General features: G+C 42.1%; 1 protein-coding gene across 2 annotated transcripts in view; it reads right to left on the bottom strand.

The window, feature by feature from the left end:
• Nucleotides 1-13708, bottom strand: part of cblb (Cbl proto-oncogene B, E3 ubiquitin protein ligase) — a 126390-nt gene that overhangs the window by 78245 nt on the left and 34437 nt on the right. The window contains exon 1 of one of the 2 annotated variants that reach the window (XM_069888594.1): nucleotides 8213-8291. The exons of the other annotated variant lie outside the window; for it this stretch is intronic. The gene's annotated coding sequence lies outside the window, so the exon portion shown is untranslated. Of the gene's footprint in view, nucleotides 1-8212; nucleotides 8292-13708 lie in introns of those variants that run through there. 2 annotated transcript variants of the gene reach the window in all.

The following is a 13708-nucleotide window of genomic DNA, read 5'->3' as shown; positions in this document are numbered from 1 at the left end:
AGAAAACTTCAACACAATTACGGGTAATTTATTTCACAGCAGCAGTGATACATGAAGCTTGCAGATAGCTGGCAAGGTGTTGAATTTAAGTGTTGCTATAATTTATTTCATCAAATCTTGAAGATTGGAATTTGGCAGAATTTTGCAAACCTACCAATATTGTGAAATTCCTTTGTTTTGAAAACTTAATTTTGTTTTGTAGCATTGAAGTGGATGCAATTAGTCCTATTGCGCTGGATCCTAGTGTAAATATTTTTTCCTATGATATAGCCTGAAATTTGCAAAATCTGCTGTGCAATTGAAAGCCTGCAATATGTGCCCTTTTTCCCCAGATTAAAAAAAAGTTAGTAAATATTGGAAATGCACAAAAGCTAGTTGACATCTAAAAGATTAAAAGTGCTTGTATGTTCCTGACTTTTTTATTTTACAGAAGTTTATTTCTATATTTATTTGCATTTGTAGTTTTCATTCTGTCTTTCTGATTTGTTAATTAAAGAACAGTACCTTTTTAGCACTTCATTTAGCAGAAAATGACTGAATTAATTTGACCAGCTGAGCATCATTTACACCATTAGACTTTTGTGGCTTGAGGCCTGCAGTCAACGTCTGCCACAAAACTTGGAGCATTCATTTCCTTAAAAACCTTATTTCCACAGGCCCTTTGGCCCAACTTGTTCATACTGACCAAGCAAGTCCCATTAGCCTGGCTTTGACCCATATCCCTCCAAAGCAGTGGTTCTCAACCTTTTTTTGCCCTAGGCCCCACTTAAATTAAAAAAAAAATGCCCCACCATTAGCAGAAAAATATATTCAAAAGAAGTTTTAATTAAATCATTTACTGTAAGCATATTTCAATGCAATTAAGGTTGGGATTACACTGGGACATATATTTCACATTCAACTACTACTTCAATATGTCAACCATCTCAAACACACATTCAACAATTGTCGTCTCTTCAGTGGGAACCTTGCCCCTGACGCTCACTGCAGATTTTTTTTTTGGATTCGAGGGACTAATTTTTTTTGGTTGCAACCTTAAATCTCCACTTTATTTTCAGTCAGGTTCTCTTAGCTTGTAGCAAATCATTAACAACACTAAAGCCACATTCTACTAAATAAGGAGATGGAAAATGTGTCAATAGTTCCCTTGCTAAAGTAGTCGAGTTTGGGTATTTCTTTTCGATCTTGTTAGACGGCCATATCATGGTTCCTTTCACTTTGATCAGAGTTTTCAGATATTCATCTTGTTGCAACTCAGATAATTCCTCTTGCTTTTGCACTTGAACTTCAGATAAGTTCTCCAGCAATGGCTGAGTTAACCAAAAGGGAAAATCCATTGCCTTTAAAGCACAAAATCTATCATTGAAGTTGGTAACCAACGCTTTCAAATGGTCAACAATGACATTTGTAGCAGCATTATCCTGGACTACATCCTGGTGCGAGAAAGTGACAAACAAGATGTGCTCCACACCAGGGTCATGCCTAGTGCGGAATGCCACACTGATCACCGGCTGGTTCGCTGCAAGCTCAACCTTCACTTCAAGCCAAAGCCCAGGAACAATAAAGCCCCCAGAAAGAGGTTCAATGTTGGAAACCTGCAGTCAGACGAAGCGAGAGGAAACTTCCAGGCAAACCTCAAAGCAAAGCTCGACGTTGCAACCCGCCTCACGGACCCGTCCCCTGAAACCCTCTGGGATCAGTTGAAGACTACCATACTGCAATCCACTGAAGAGGTACTGGGCTTCTCCTCCAGGAAAAACAAGGACTGGTTTGACGAAAACAGCCAGGAAATCCAGGAGCTGCTGGCAAAGAAGCGAGCTGCCCACCAGGCTCACCTTACAAAGCCGTCCTGTCCAGAGAAGAAACAAGCCTTCCGTCGCGCATGCAGCCATCTTCAGCGCAAACTCCGGGAGATCCAAAATGAGTGGTGGATTAGCCTCGCCAAACGAACACAGCTCAGCGCGGACATTGGCGACTTCAGGGGTTTCTACGAGGCTCTAAAGGCTGTGTACGGCCCCTCACCCCAAGTCCAAAGCCCGCTGCGCAGCTCAGACGGCAAAGTCCTCCTCAGCGACAAGATCTCCATCCTCAACCGATGGTCAGAACACTTCCAATCTCTTTTCAGTGCCAACCGCTCAGTCCAAGATTCCGCCCTGCTCCAGCTCCCTCAACAGCCCCTAAGGCTAGAGCTGGATGAGGTTCCCACCCTGGATGAGACATATAAGGCAATCGAACAACTGAAAAGTGGCAAAGCAGCAGGTATGGATGGAATCCCCCCAGAAGTCTGGAAGGCTGGCGGCAAAACTCTGCATGCCAAACTCCATGAGTTTTTCAAGCTTTGTTGGGACCAAGGTAAACTGCCTCAGGATCTTCGTGATGCCACCATCATCACCCTGTACAAAAACAAAGGCGAGAAATCAGACTGCTCAAACTACAGGGGAATCACGTTGCTCTCCATTGCAGGCAAAATCTTCGCTAGGATTCTACTAAATAGAATAATACCTAGTGTCGCCGAGAATATTCTCCCAGAATCACAGTGCGGCTTTCGCGCAAACAGAGGAACCACTGACATGGTCTTTGCCCTCAGACAGCTCCAAGAAAAGTGCAGAGAACAAAACAAAGGACTCGACATCACCTTTGTTGACCTCACCAAAGCCTTCGACACCGTGAGCAGGAAAGGGCTTTGGCAAATACTAGAGCGCATCGGATGTCCCCCAAAGTTCCTCAACATGATTATCCAACTGCACGAAAACCAACAAGGTCGGGTCAGATACAGCAATGAGCTCTCTGAACCCTTCTCCATTAACAATGGCGTGAAGCAAGGCTGTGTTCTCGCACCAACCCTCTTTTCAATCTTCTTCAGCATGATGCTGAACCAAGCCATGAAAGACCCCAACAATGAAGACGCTGTTTACATCCGGTACCGCACGGATGGCAGTCTCTTCAATCTGAGGCGCCTGCAAGCTCACACCAAGACAAAAGAGAAACTTGTCCGTGAACTACTCTTTGCAGATGATGCCGCTTTAGTTGCCCATTCAGAGCCAGCTCTTCAGCGCTTGACGTCCTGCTTTGCGGAAACTGCCAAAATGTTTGGCCTGGAAGTCAGCCTGAAGAAAACTGAGGTCCTCCATCAGCCAGCTCCCCACCATGACTACCAGCCCCCCCACATCTCCATCGGGCACACAAAACTCAAAACGGTCAACCAGTTTACCTATCTCGGCTGCACCATTTCATCAGATGCAAGGATCGACAATGAGATAGACAACAGACTCGCCAAGGCAAATAGCGCCTTTGGAAGACTACACAAAAGAGTCTGGAAAAACAACCAACTGAAAAACCTCACAAAGATAAGCGTATACAGAGCCTTTGTCATACCCACACTCCTGTTCGGCTCCGAATCATGGGTCCTCTACCGGCACCACCTACGGCTCCTAGAACGCTTCCACCAGCGTTGTCTCCGCTCCATCCTCAACATCCATTGGAGCGCTTACACCCCTAACGTCGAAGTACTCGAGATGGCAGAGGTCGACAGCATCGAGTCCACGCTGCTGAAGATCCAGCTGCGCTGGATGGGTCACGTCTCCAGAATGGAGGACCATCGCCTTCCCAAGATCGTATTATATGGCGAGCTCTCCACTGGCCACCGTGACAGAGGTGCACCAAAGAAAAGGTACAAGGACTGCCTAAAGAAATCTCTTGGTGCCTGCCACATTGACCACCGCCAGTGGGCTGATAACGCCTCAAACCGTGCATCTTGGCGCCTCACAGTTTGGCGGGCAGCAACCTCCTTTGAAGAAGACCGCAGAGCCCACCTCACTGACAAAAGGCAAAGGAGGAAAAACCCAGCACCCAACCCCAACCAACCAATTTTCCCTTGCAACCGCTGCAATCGTGTCTGCCTGTCCCGCATCGGACTTGTGAGCCACAAACGAGCCTGCAGCTGACGTGGACTTTTTACCCCCTCCATAAATCTTCGTCCGCGAAGCCAAGCCAAAGAAGAGTTACCTCACACTTATTCAACCAATAGAATTGACTGAAATTTCTTCTAGAAATTCTAGCAGTGACATGAATCAAATTTTTTTTTTGTTTATGCATCAACGAGCGTCATATTTGCTACTTGGAGTTGCTTGTTCAATGTACTTAGTTTCTCAAAAATCTTCATCAAGTAACTCACATAAGCTTTGCCAACTGTGGTTAGCAAAAGCTTCATTTCAAGTTTGTCCTTCAAAAACTCAGAGGAGATCAAACAGTTCCATCAACCTTTTGAAGCAGTTTCCCTTTAACAACCACCTGACTTCAGTGTGAAACAATAATCTCACATGTTCTGCATTTTTAATCAACACAAAACTGCTTAAACAGATGCTCACATTTGGCATTAGTTTTGATGGCATTGATACACGATCACATAATGCAGTATCTAATGTAGAACAGCAGAAATTTTCTTGGCAACTAAGTTTTCTCGGTGGATAACACAACGCTCCACCAACATGTTTGGATTTTCATCCTTCATTAATTTTAAACATCTTTTTTTGTTTACCCATCATAGCTGGTGCACTATCTGCAACATAAGATACAATGTTTCCTTTTGGTATTTCATTTTCATCCAAATAATTTTTGCACTTGCTGTAGATATCAACTGCAGTAGAGGTTGTTTCTAATCATTCACAAAACATCTCTTCTTGAAACTCTTCCTGATCAATATTTCTCACGTATGCCAATAACGGAGCCTCACTGAACCGTACTCTAGATTCATCCAGTTGTATTGAAAATTTTTGTGATTTCAACTTCTCAATAAGCTGTTTTTCAACATCTGGACTCATGTCATCTATTCTGTGGCAGACAGTCCTATTACTCAATGGCATTGCTCGGACATCTTTATCATTCTTTTGCAGAACTGTTTTGAGAAACAATGATATTTCGGGTTAATCAGTTCCTCCCCAATCATGTGCCTCTTTACATGCTTTGCTATCAGCAGAGAAATTTCACAGTGAGCTTCAAGGGTACGATTCAGGGCAGTAATTTGCGCAGTGAATAATGAAGTTTTTTTTAAATCTATTTTCAAATTTCTGTTTTAGTGATTTAAAATATTCCAGTTTTGAATCGACATGGTTAGGATGTTTTACCCTCAAATGAGCTTCAAGTTGTCCTGCTTTCATTGATTCATTTGTCTAAGTCTGTTAGCATAATAGGCAAAAAGGTACAGCAGATATAAACCCAAATTTCAAGAACTCCACTAAATATTGATGAACCTTTTGCTTACTTGGTCTGCTCATTTTGAACATACAATAGCGCGAGCTCCCCGAAACAGATAATCAATATTTTATTATGTCTTAGAATTTAAAAATGTAATAAAAAGCAATGATCGAATCAAAGGAAGAATAATGACCCTAAAAAAAGGGGGGGAAAAAAATGCTGTTTCTGACATTTTTCCCTCCACAGAGAGTGCATCAAAGCTGCACTAGCCTCGTGCTTTACTTTCTAGGGTCCCTATTTTTTTTTCCGATTTTGGCGTCCCTCACCTCAGGCTGGCGCTTGGGGCAGCCCCCCCCCCCCATCAATACACTTTTTTTTCTTTGGCTTGGCTTCGTGGACGAAGATTTATGGAGGGGTAATGTCCACATCAGCTGCAGGCTCGTTTGTGGCTGACAAGTCCGATGCGGGACAGGCAGACACGGTTGCAGCGGTTGCAAGGGAAAATTGGTTGGTTGGGGTTGGGTGTTGGGTTTTTCCTCCTTTGTCTTTTGTCAGTGAGGTGGCCTCTGCGGTCTTTTTCAAAGGAGGTTGCTGCCCGCCGAACTGTGAGGCACCAAGATGCACAGTTAGAGGCGAGATCAGCCCACTGGCGGTGGTCAATGTGGCAGGCACCAAGAGATTTCTTTAGGCAGTCCTCTCTCACTCAATATTGAACTGAAAAAGTAAAGGGGTATGGTCAGAGACATGACTGACAACAAGAATTCCAAATTATCTCAACAATGAGATAATTTGGAATGGATGATAATAAGACCGGTCAGAAAATAGTATAAATATAATGTTAACCAAGGATAACAAAAGTTAAAATAAAACAGAGAAACATCAGAAGAGCAAAAAAATTATGCAAATAAAAGGAACAAAGTGATTTTACTTGGAAGCTACTACAATTGTGTGTTGCCAAGTCACATCTTTCACACCAATATAACAAGTTGATTTTTTCCAAACTAACTTTTTAATTATTTCCAAAAATATTCCTAAACCCCACCAAAATATTCCTGTGCCCACAGGTGGGGCATACACCCCACCTTGAGAATCTATGTTCTAGAGTAGACTTATCCATGTATTTGTTCATAAGTTTTTTGAATGTTACAATTAACTTTCTACTTCTGACAGCTCATTCCATGTACCCACCACCCTCTGTGAGAAGAAGTTGCTTCTTTTAAAAAAGTTCTTTGGCTCTTGCTTTAAATTTACTGTTTAAATCTACTTTTAAATTCCTCTACTCTGGGGGAGAAAGGTGGTAACTATTAATCTTGCCTATTTTCCCTAAAGGCCTCCCTTAGACTCCTATCTTCAAGAGAGAAATGCTTCAGCCTATCCAAACTCTCATTATTAATGCCGCCTTAATAAAACATCAATTTACCTAATCTCCCAATTGTCCCTGTTCTTCTCCTTGGTGATACCAATACAAAATACTCATTAAGAACCTTAACCACTTTGATGCCACTCAAATCCCCTCATTCTCTCCATTGAGTGGACATACCATTTTTCCTGGTACCCTTCTGCTCCTTCTTCTTTGGCTTGGCTTCGCGGATGAAGATTTATGGAGGGGGTCAATGTCCACGTCAGCTGCAGGCTCGTTGGTGGCTGACAAGTCCGATGAGGGACAGGCAGACACGGTTGCAGCGGTTGCAGGGGAAAATTGGTTGGTTGGTAATGCCATGGGATTCTTTAATCTTACCTACCAAGAAAATTTACTGGCTCACTTTCGCCTTCCTAATTCCTCGTTTAAATTCTTTTCTGCTTCCTTTGTATTCCTCTGGGGTCTTATCTGATTTCAGTTTCCTAAACATTGCACTTATTTTTCTATTTACTTTTTCACTAAACTCAAAATCTCTTGTCATCCATGGTTTCTAACCCTTGTCTTTCATCCTCACAGGAATATAATTGTCTTGCACTCTAACGAGTTAGCTTTTAAAAGGCCCACACATGTCAGATGTTGATTTGAATTCAGTAGCCTCTCTGAGTATAAATGAAAATTGCATATATTCAGGTTTGAAATGTACCTGCAAATTGTATATTCAATTTCACTCCCCTCCACACACTGCCCAGGAAAGGCAGCCAATGTACTGAAGGACCCATCGTACCCATACACACTCTCTTCTCCCATTAGGGAGAAGGCTGTGAAAAGTGTGTGCCAACAGTTTCTTCTCTGCATCCATCAGGCTCCTGAGTGAACACAAGAAGCAGGAGCAGACTATCTGGCATATTGAGCCTGCTCTACCATTCAACAAAGTGAGGTGAAACACGAAAGTCTGCAGATGCTGTTATTGTAGTAAAAATGCACAGATCCTCCAACTGGATGGCATTAACATTGACTTCTCTGGTTTCCATTTTTAAACCCTCTGCCCCTTGTCACCACTGTCCTTCTGTATGTCTCCTTCCACAAAGACAAAATCAATTTTGACCTCCCCTCTTATCTCATGCAATTTAACACCTTTTGTTGGTCTAGACTCCTCCCTGGCCAGTCTTTATTTTGATGCCATCCTGTTCTTTGAAGAAAGGCTCAGGCCCAAAATGTTGGTAATATATCTTTACCTCCCTGAGACTGGCTGAGTTCCTTTAGCATTTCTGACTTTTTACCACCATTCAACAAGATCATAGCTGATCTGACCGTGGACTTAGCTTCATTTACTATAACTCTTCATCTACTGTACTAAGCAAAAATCTATCTTTTTTTGTGTTTTAAATATATTTAATGAGAAGCCTCTATAGCTTCCTTGGGCAGAGAATTCCTGACCTTTGTGCTAATTGACGTTTTAATTGCAATCCTATTGGTATGTTCAGTGAAGAACCTTTTCACTGAATGGTATTTGGTAACAAATAAACACGTTTGTCAGGAGTGCAACAGCACGACCTTTAATGCCAGACATGCAGTGGAAGGATTTTTCGCTGGATGGCCATGCAGACAAATGTTTAAGTATTTAGAACATACTTTGAATACTTCCAGCAGCATCCTTACCTTCTGTGTTTTTCACTGCCTGGGTAACATCCTGTTTCCAAACCACAGACTGGTCTTTTGAATGCATGCCTTTTATTTCATTTCCTGATGCTTAACAGGCAGAAAAAGGTTAACATCTTTTAATATAATGGATAGGAGATGTTCATTAATGAATTTATCCAGCAATTGATGTGCTTATTTATTTACAAACCAGAAAACATCAATATCAGTATTTAAAATGGAAAATGATTGAATGATCTGCCCAATAATGAGGATAGCTATTTATAGATGGAGGCAAGGTTGAAGTAATTTTGTAGTTGTGGAATGTATATGGGGCATCGATTGGTAGTAGTTACAAAGATAGAAAGGAGTAAACCTGTGGAGGGCTGAAGTTATAACATAACATAACAATTACAGCACGGAAACAGGCCATTAGGCCTTTCTAGTCCGCACCGAACCAAACACCCCTTTCTAGTCCCACCTCCCTGCACAATGCCCATAACCCTCCATCTTCTTCTCATCCATATACCTGTCCAACCTTTTCTTAAATAATACAATTGACTCCGCCGCCACTATTTCTCCCGGAAGCTCATTCCACACGGCTACCACTCTCTGAGTAAAGAAGTTCCCCCTCATGTTACCTCTAAACCTCTGCCCCTAAAGACCTAATCTGCCCAATCTCTCCCTGTATTCTAGATGCTTAAACCCAGGTAACATTCTGGTAAACCTTCTCTGCACTCTCTCCACTGTTTATATCCTTCCTATAATTAGGCGACCAGAACTGCACACAGAACTCCAAATTAGGCCGCACCAACGTCTTATACAATCTCAACATCACCTCCCAACTCCTATATTCCATGCAATGATTGATAAAGGCCAGCATACTAAAAGCCTTCTTCACCACCCTATTCACGTGAGTTTCTACGTTCAGTTTTTTTTGTATTTTTAGTATTCTGTTTATTTCAGATTTCTATCACTTGTAATACTTGTTTTGGATTTATGCAAGAACGAGTGGGGATGACATTTTTGATGAGTTTTGTGTTGAAAAGGAAGAGAAGTATGAGAAAAACAGTGTGCTCAAAAAGCTAAGCAAGCGCATGAGCTAAAGAAAGGGAAAAATAACATTCAAAATGAATTGTGTGGTGGTGATATAAACTTGCTTCATTGGGGTAATGTAGAATACATAGTTTGAATCTTTGGCTTTTGGATGCAAAAGTTTTAACATTTGATTAAATTCGAGGGGACATTTTGGTAAAGGGAATGAATTGAGAATAAAACAAATGTTTTTGGGAAAACATTAATTCTTTATGTGAGTATGCACATGATTTAATTTCACAATTTCAATAATGAGAATTCTTATTTATTCGCTGATTGATTACATTGGCATGGGACCAGCAAGTAAATTTGAGAAAGGAAGGAGATCTGAGAGAAATCCTTTAGTTATTTTCAAAGTAAATTTTTTTAAATTTAGACATGAAGCACGGTAACAGGCCACTTTGGCCCTTGAGCCTGTGCTGCTCCAATTAACTTACAACGCCTGGTACATTTTGAACAGTGGGAGGAAACCCGACACCACCACCTCTCCACCCACCCCCACCCCCCCAACAGAGGAAACCCACAAAGACACGGAGAACGTACGAACTCCTTATAGTCAGCACAGAATTTGAACCCTGGTCCCGATCGCTGTAGCAGCCCCACGGAGATCTGGAGTTGATTCTGCAGGTATACAAATTGTATTTTGGACTATCATAACGATTCCAACCTTTCCAGTTTGGTTCTTCTATTAAAACCTAAGAGAAGTGCCATGGCATTTGTTTTGGCCGTATTCTAGCTGGGCCATTAAGTAAATCTAGCAATTAATTTATTTCACACCAACTGATTCTGCCCTTTGCTGAAGCTCATGTGCATACTCACATCAAGAAACGCTTTCACCTACAACCCACTTTAAACAAATTACAATATGCTCACATTTGACCATTAGGATGCTCCAGATCATTTTGAATTTACACCCGAGCTCCTTCTCGTGTGCAATAAATCTCTGTTAATTTGCAATCAGATTTGTTTGTAAATCCCGATGGTTTGGCAACTGACTCACTTGTTAGTGCACTAGATACTTGTTATCACTGGACATAAATTCAGTGTTGTGTATATTGGGTGTGTGCCTGGAGTTGGATTTATTACACAAAATTATCTTTTATCTGCTGCAAGGCAGACAGATTCACCCTTGGCAGAAATTGCCTGAAGTGCCTCTTATAGTTGTAGAAATAGAAGCGAAAGAGTGTTTCTTCACCACCCACCTTCCCCATGAAGTCACCGAGTGTCTGTGGATTTGCCACAGAGTCCAGTCCAAACCATCGGCAACCAGAGCTTTAGATCTGAATCTCTGACACAATTAGCAACCCTTCTGATCCCCTGGCACCCACTTGCATCCCAGTTTCGATACCTAGTAATCTTTCAGCCAGTCTCAAGGCAATCCATTAGCTGGTAGGAGTCCCTTGACCGCAGTCTTTAACAGCTCACAGACTGTGTGGGTTTCCTCTTAGTATCACCAATAGCCTGCTTGCTGCCTGTGTGCTCCTCAGCCACAGAACTGCTCACTGCAGTGGTCACCCCATGGGTTGTCTCCTCTGCTTCTCCTTCCCAGATTGGGGTGGGGGGGGGGGGGGGGGGGGAAACTGGGCAGTTAGACCCCATGGGAGCACTGTAACTCTGCTCTCTGTAGGTCCACGCCAGAGACAGCACTGCCATTACACAGCAGCTGCAGCAGGGCCACCATTTTCATTGCATTATTTGTGAGCAGAGCTGAAATTTTCATAGGCTGAAACTCGTCTGGTTCTATGTCATGCCGTCCTTTTCACCAACCACCATGATCCTTGGAGTTCACTTAGCTAGTGACCTATCGTGGACACACAACATTTCCTCACTTGTCAAGAAGGCCAATAGTGACTGCACTTCCTAAGAAGACTGAAGCGGGCAAGGCGACCGGCCACCATTATTTCAACTTTCCATAGGCTGGCTGCCTCACAGTGGGGTATGCTTGCTGTGGAGCATTGGATCGGACGTCAATCCAGCTGACCATAAGAGTGGCAGAGAGGATCCTCCACACACACCCCTCCCTCCCATTGACATGTTTTACCGGGATCATTGTCAGAAGAGAGCGCACAAAATAATTGAGGACCCCTTCCACCTCGCACACATCATCTTTCTCATTGGGAAAGAGAGACAGGGGGATCAGAGCCAGCACCACCAGGTTGAGGAACAGCTTCTTCCCTCGGACAGTAAGAATGGTGAACAACCAAAGGAACTGCTCACACTCACCATATTCATGAAGCAATATTTATTTATGTATCTGTATACATGAATACTTGTCCTGCATACGTATTGTTTGTGTGTATGTGCATTATGTTTGATTGTGCTTTTTACACAGGACTGGAGAACCTGTTTTGTGGGACTGTACTCGTGCAATCAGATGTCAATAAACTTGACGAACTCACTGGGGCTTCATTTCCTGCTTCCTCCTCTAATTTCATTTATTCTGTAACTTTTTTTAAAAAATGTGTTTGGTAATACAGGTACACAATCCTTTATCCGGAACCCTTGGGGGGGGCAGTGTGTTCTGAATTTTGGATTTTTTTTTCCCAGATTTCAGAACAAAAGCCGGCTGCCCCAGATTTAAGCCCACCTGCTGCCGTTTCCACCCCCTTCCAGTCGCCCTGGCGTCTCTCCCCCGAGTCGCACTGCCATCTCTCACCCCCCCCCCCGCCGCCCGCATCGCGCCACCATTTCTCTCCCCCTTCCCCACCCAACCTAGTTGCACTTCTCTCTGTCTCTCCTCCCCCCTCCCCCGTTGTGCCAGCATCAGGGAAAAAAAATACCAGTTTTTGGTGCTTTCCGGATTTTAGAGATCCGGATAAAGGATTGTGTACAGTGCAAGTAATATCTAATTTCTGGAGAGTGACAGATAAGAGTTTTACTGGCCATCTCTTTTTGCAATGAGTGAACAAGCCAAACACTAAAAGAGCTTAGTATTTGATATTTTTTAAAAATTTAGACATACAGCACAGTAACAGGCCATTTCGGCCCATGAGTCCATGCTGCCCAATTTACACCCAATTAACCTACACCCCTGGTACATTTCAAATGGTGGGAAGAAATTGGAGCCCCCAGGGAAAACCCACACAGACACGAGGAGAATGTACAAACTTATTACAGGCAGCACGGGATTCGAATCCAAGTCCCGATTGCTGGTGTTGTGCTAACCTTGCTCATATTAGACACATCATTAGTTATCTTTGAAGTTTTGCATTTTCCTTCCAAAGGCTGTGTCTGCGATTGTATTCATAAATTTACAGTAGAAAGAGATGCAACTAAACTACTATTGAATGCAAAATCAATAACCATCTATTTCACAATATTTTCTAACATTGCTTTTGTTGCAATGTTTCTGTAAAATTAGTGTAGTACACATGTAAAGAAAGAAAAATAAAATTATTGCGACAAAACCACGATAATAAACTAGTGAAATAATTGGGAGTATATGCTAGTTAGTATTGTTCGATTGCAAGATGTTTAGAATACAACATTAAAAAGAGAAAAAAAATATTTTGAACCACATTTTATAAACCATTATGGAGTCTACCACATTAATATTTTGTAGCAGTATATTATAGCTTGAAGGATGGTGGAAATAGTTAACATGGCTCGGTTTTGCATTATTTTCCCCAGTTTACTACTTTATTTGTGAACAAGTTAAATCTTAGAACAATATAGGTCTATTGGCAAACAGGAAACACCGAATGTGTTGACTCTGCTGTGCTGCCTTCATCATGATTGTGGTGAAGAGATAAATGTGTCTACACATGTTGAAAGGCTATACTAATGATACAAGAGCAACGGAGGCCACAGAAGGGAAAGGAAGTGAGACTGAAATCTTTGTCCAAAGCACTGCCCTCATGAATGTGTTTTTTTTAAATCTTAATTCTTTAACTTGCATCGTTTTGCCTCCACAAAGGATACAATAGCTCAGAGATATCGACAGAATGGTGTCCAGTGAGAGGAGGAATTAAATAAAATCAGAATTAATAGGGAATAGTATAATGGAAACTGAATGGATTATGGACTGGTGCACCCCAGATATTTAATGGAAGTGGCTTTAGAAATGGTGAATGCGTTGGTGGCCATTTTCCAACATTCTTTGCACTCTTTAACAGTCCTTCTAATTGGCATTAAGCTCCATTAACTGCTATTCTAAAATATAAAAAAAATGTATAGAGAGTAACAAGGACTTGCTGGCCTAACTTTAACAGTGGGGGGGGTGGGGGAAAGGCAAGAATACATGATTAAAAAAAAATTTAAAAAAAAGAGTACCTGGAAAAGAGCGATACAATTAGACGAATCACATCGATTTATTCAAGATTCCTTTTATTGCCATGTAATGTACATGATATATTTCAACTTTTGCCTGCCAAGGCAAAGAAAGAATCGCCATTAGCATTGCTTGGCACTGCTATCAGTAAG

Source organism: Narcine bancroftii, chromosome 7 (genome assembly GCF_036971445.1).
Source record: "Narcine bancroftii isolate sNarBan1 chromosome 7, sNarBan1.hap1, whole genome shotgun sequence".
Classification (NCBI taxonomy): domain Eukaryota; kingdom Metazoa; phylum Chordata; class Chondrichthyes; order Torpediniformes; family Narcinidae; genus Narcine; species Narcine bancroftii.
This window is presented reverse-complemented; position numbering and strand designations above follow the sequence as displayed.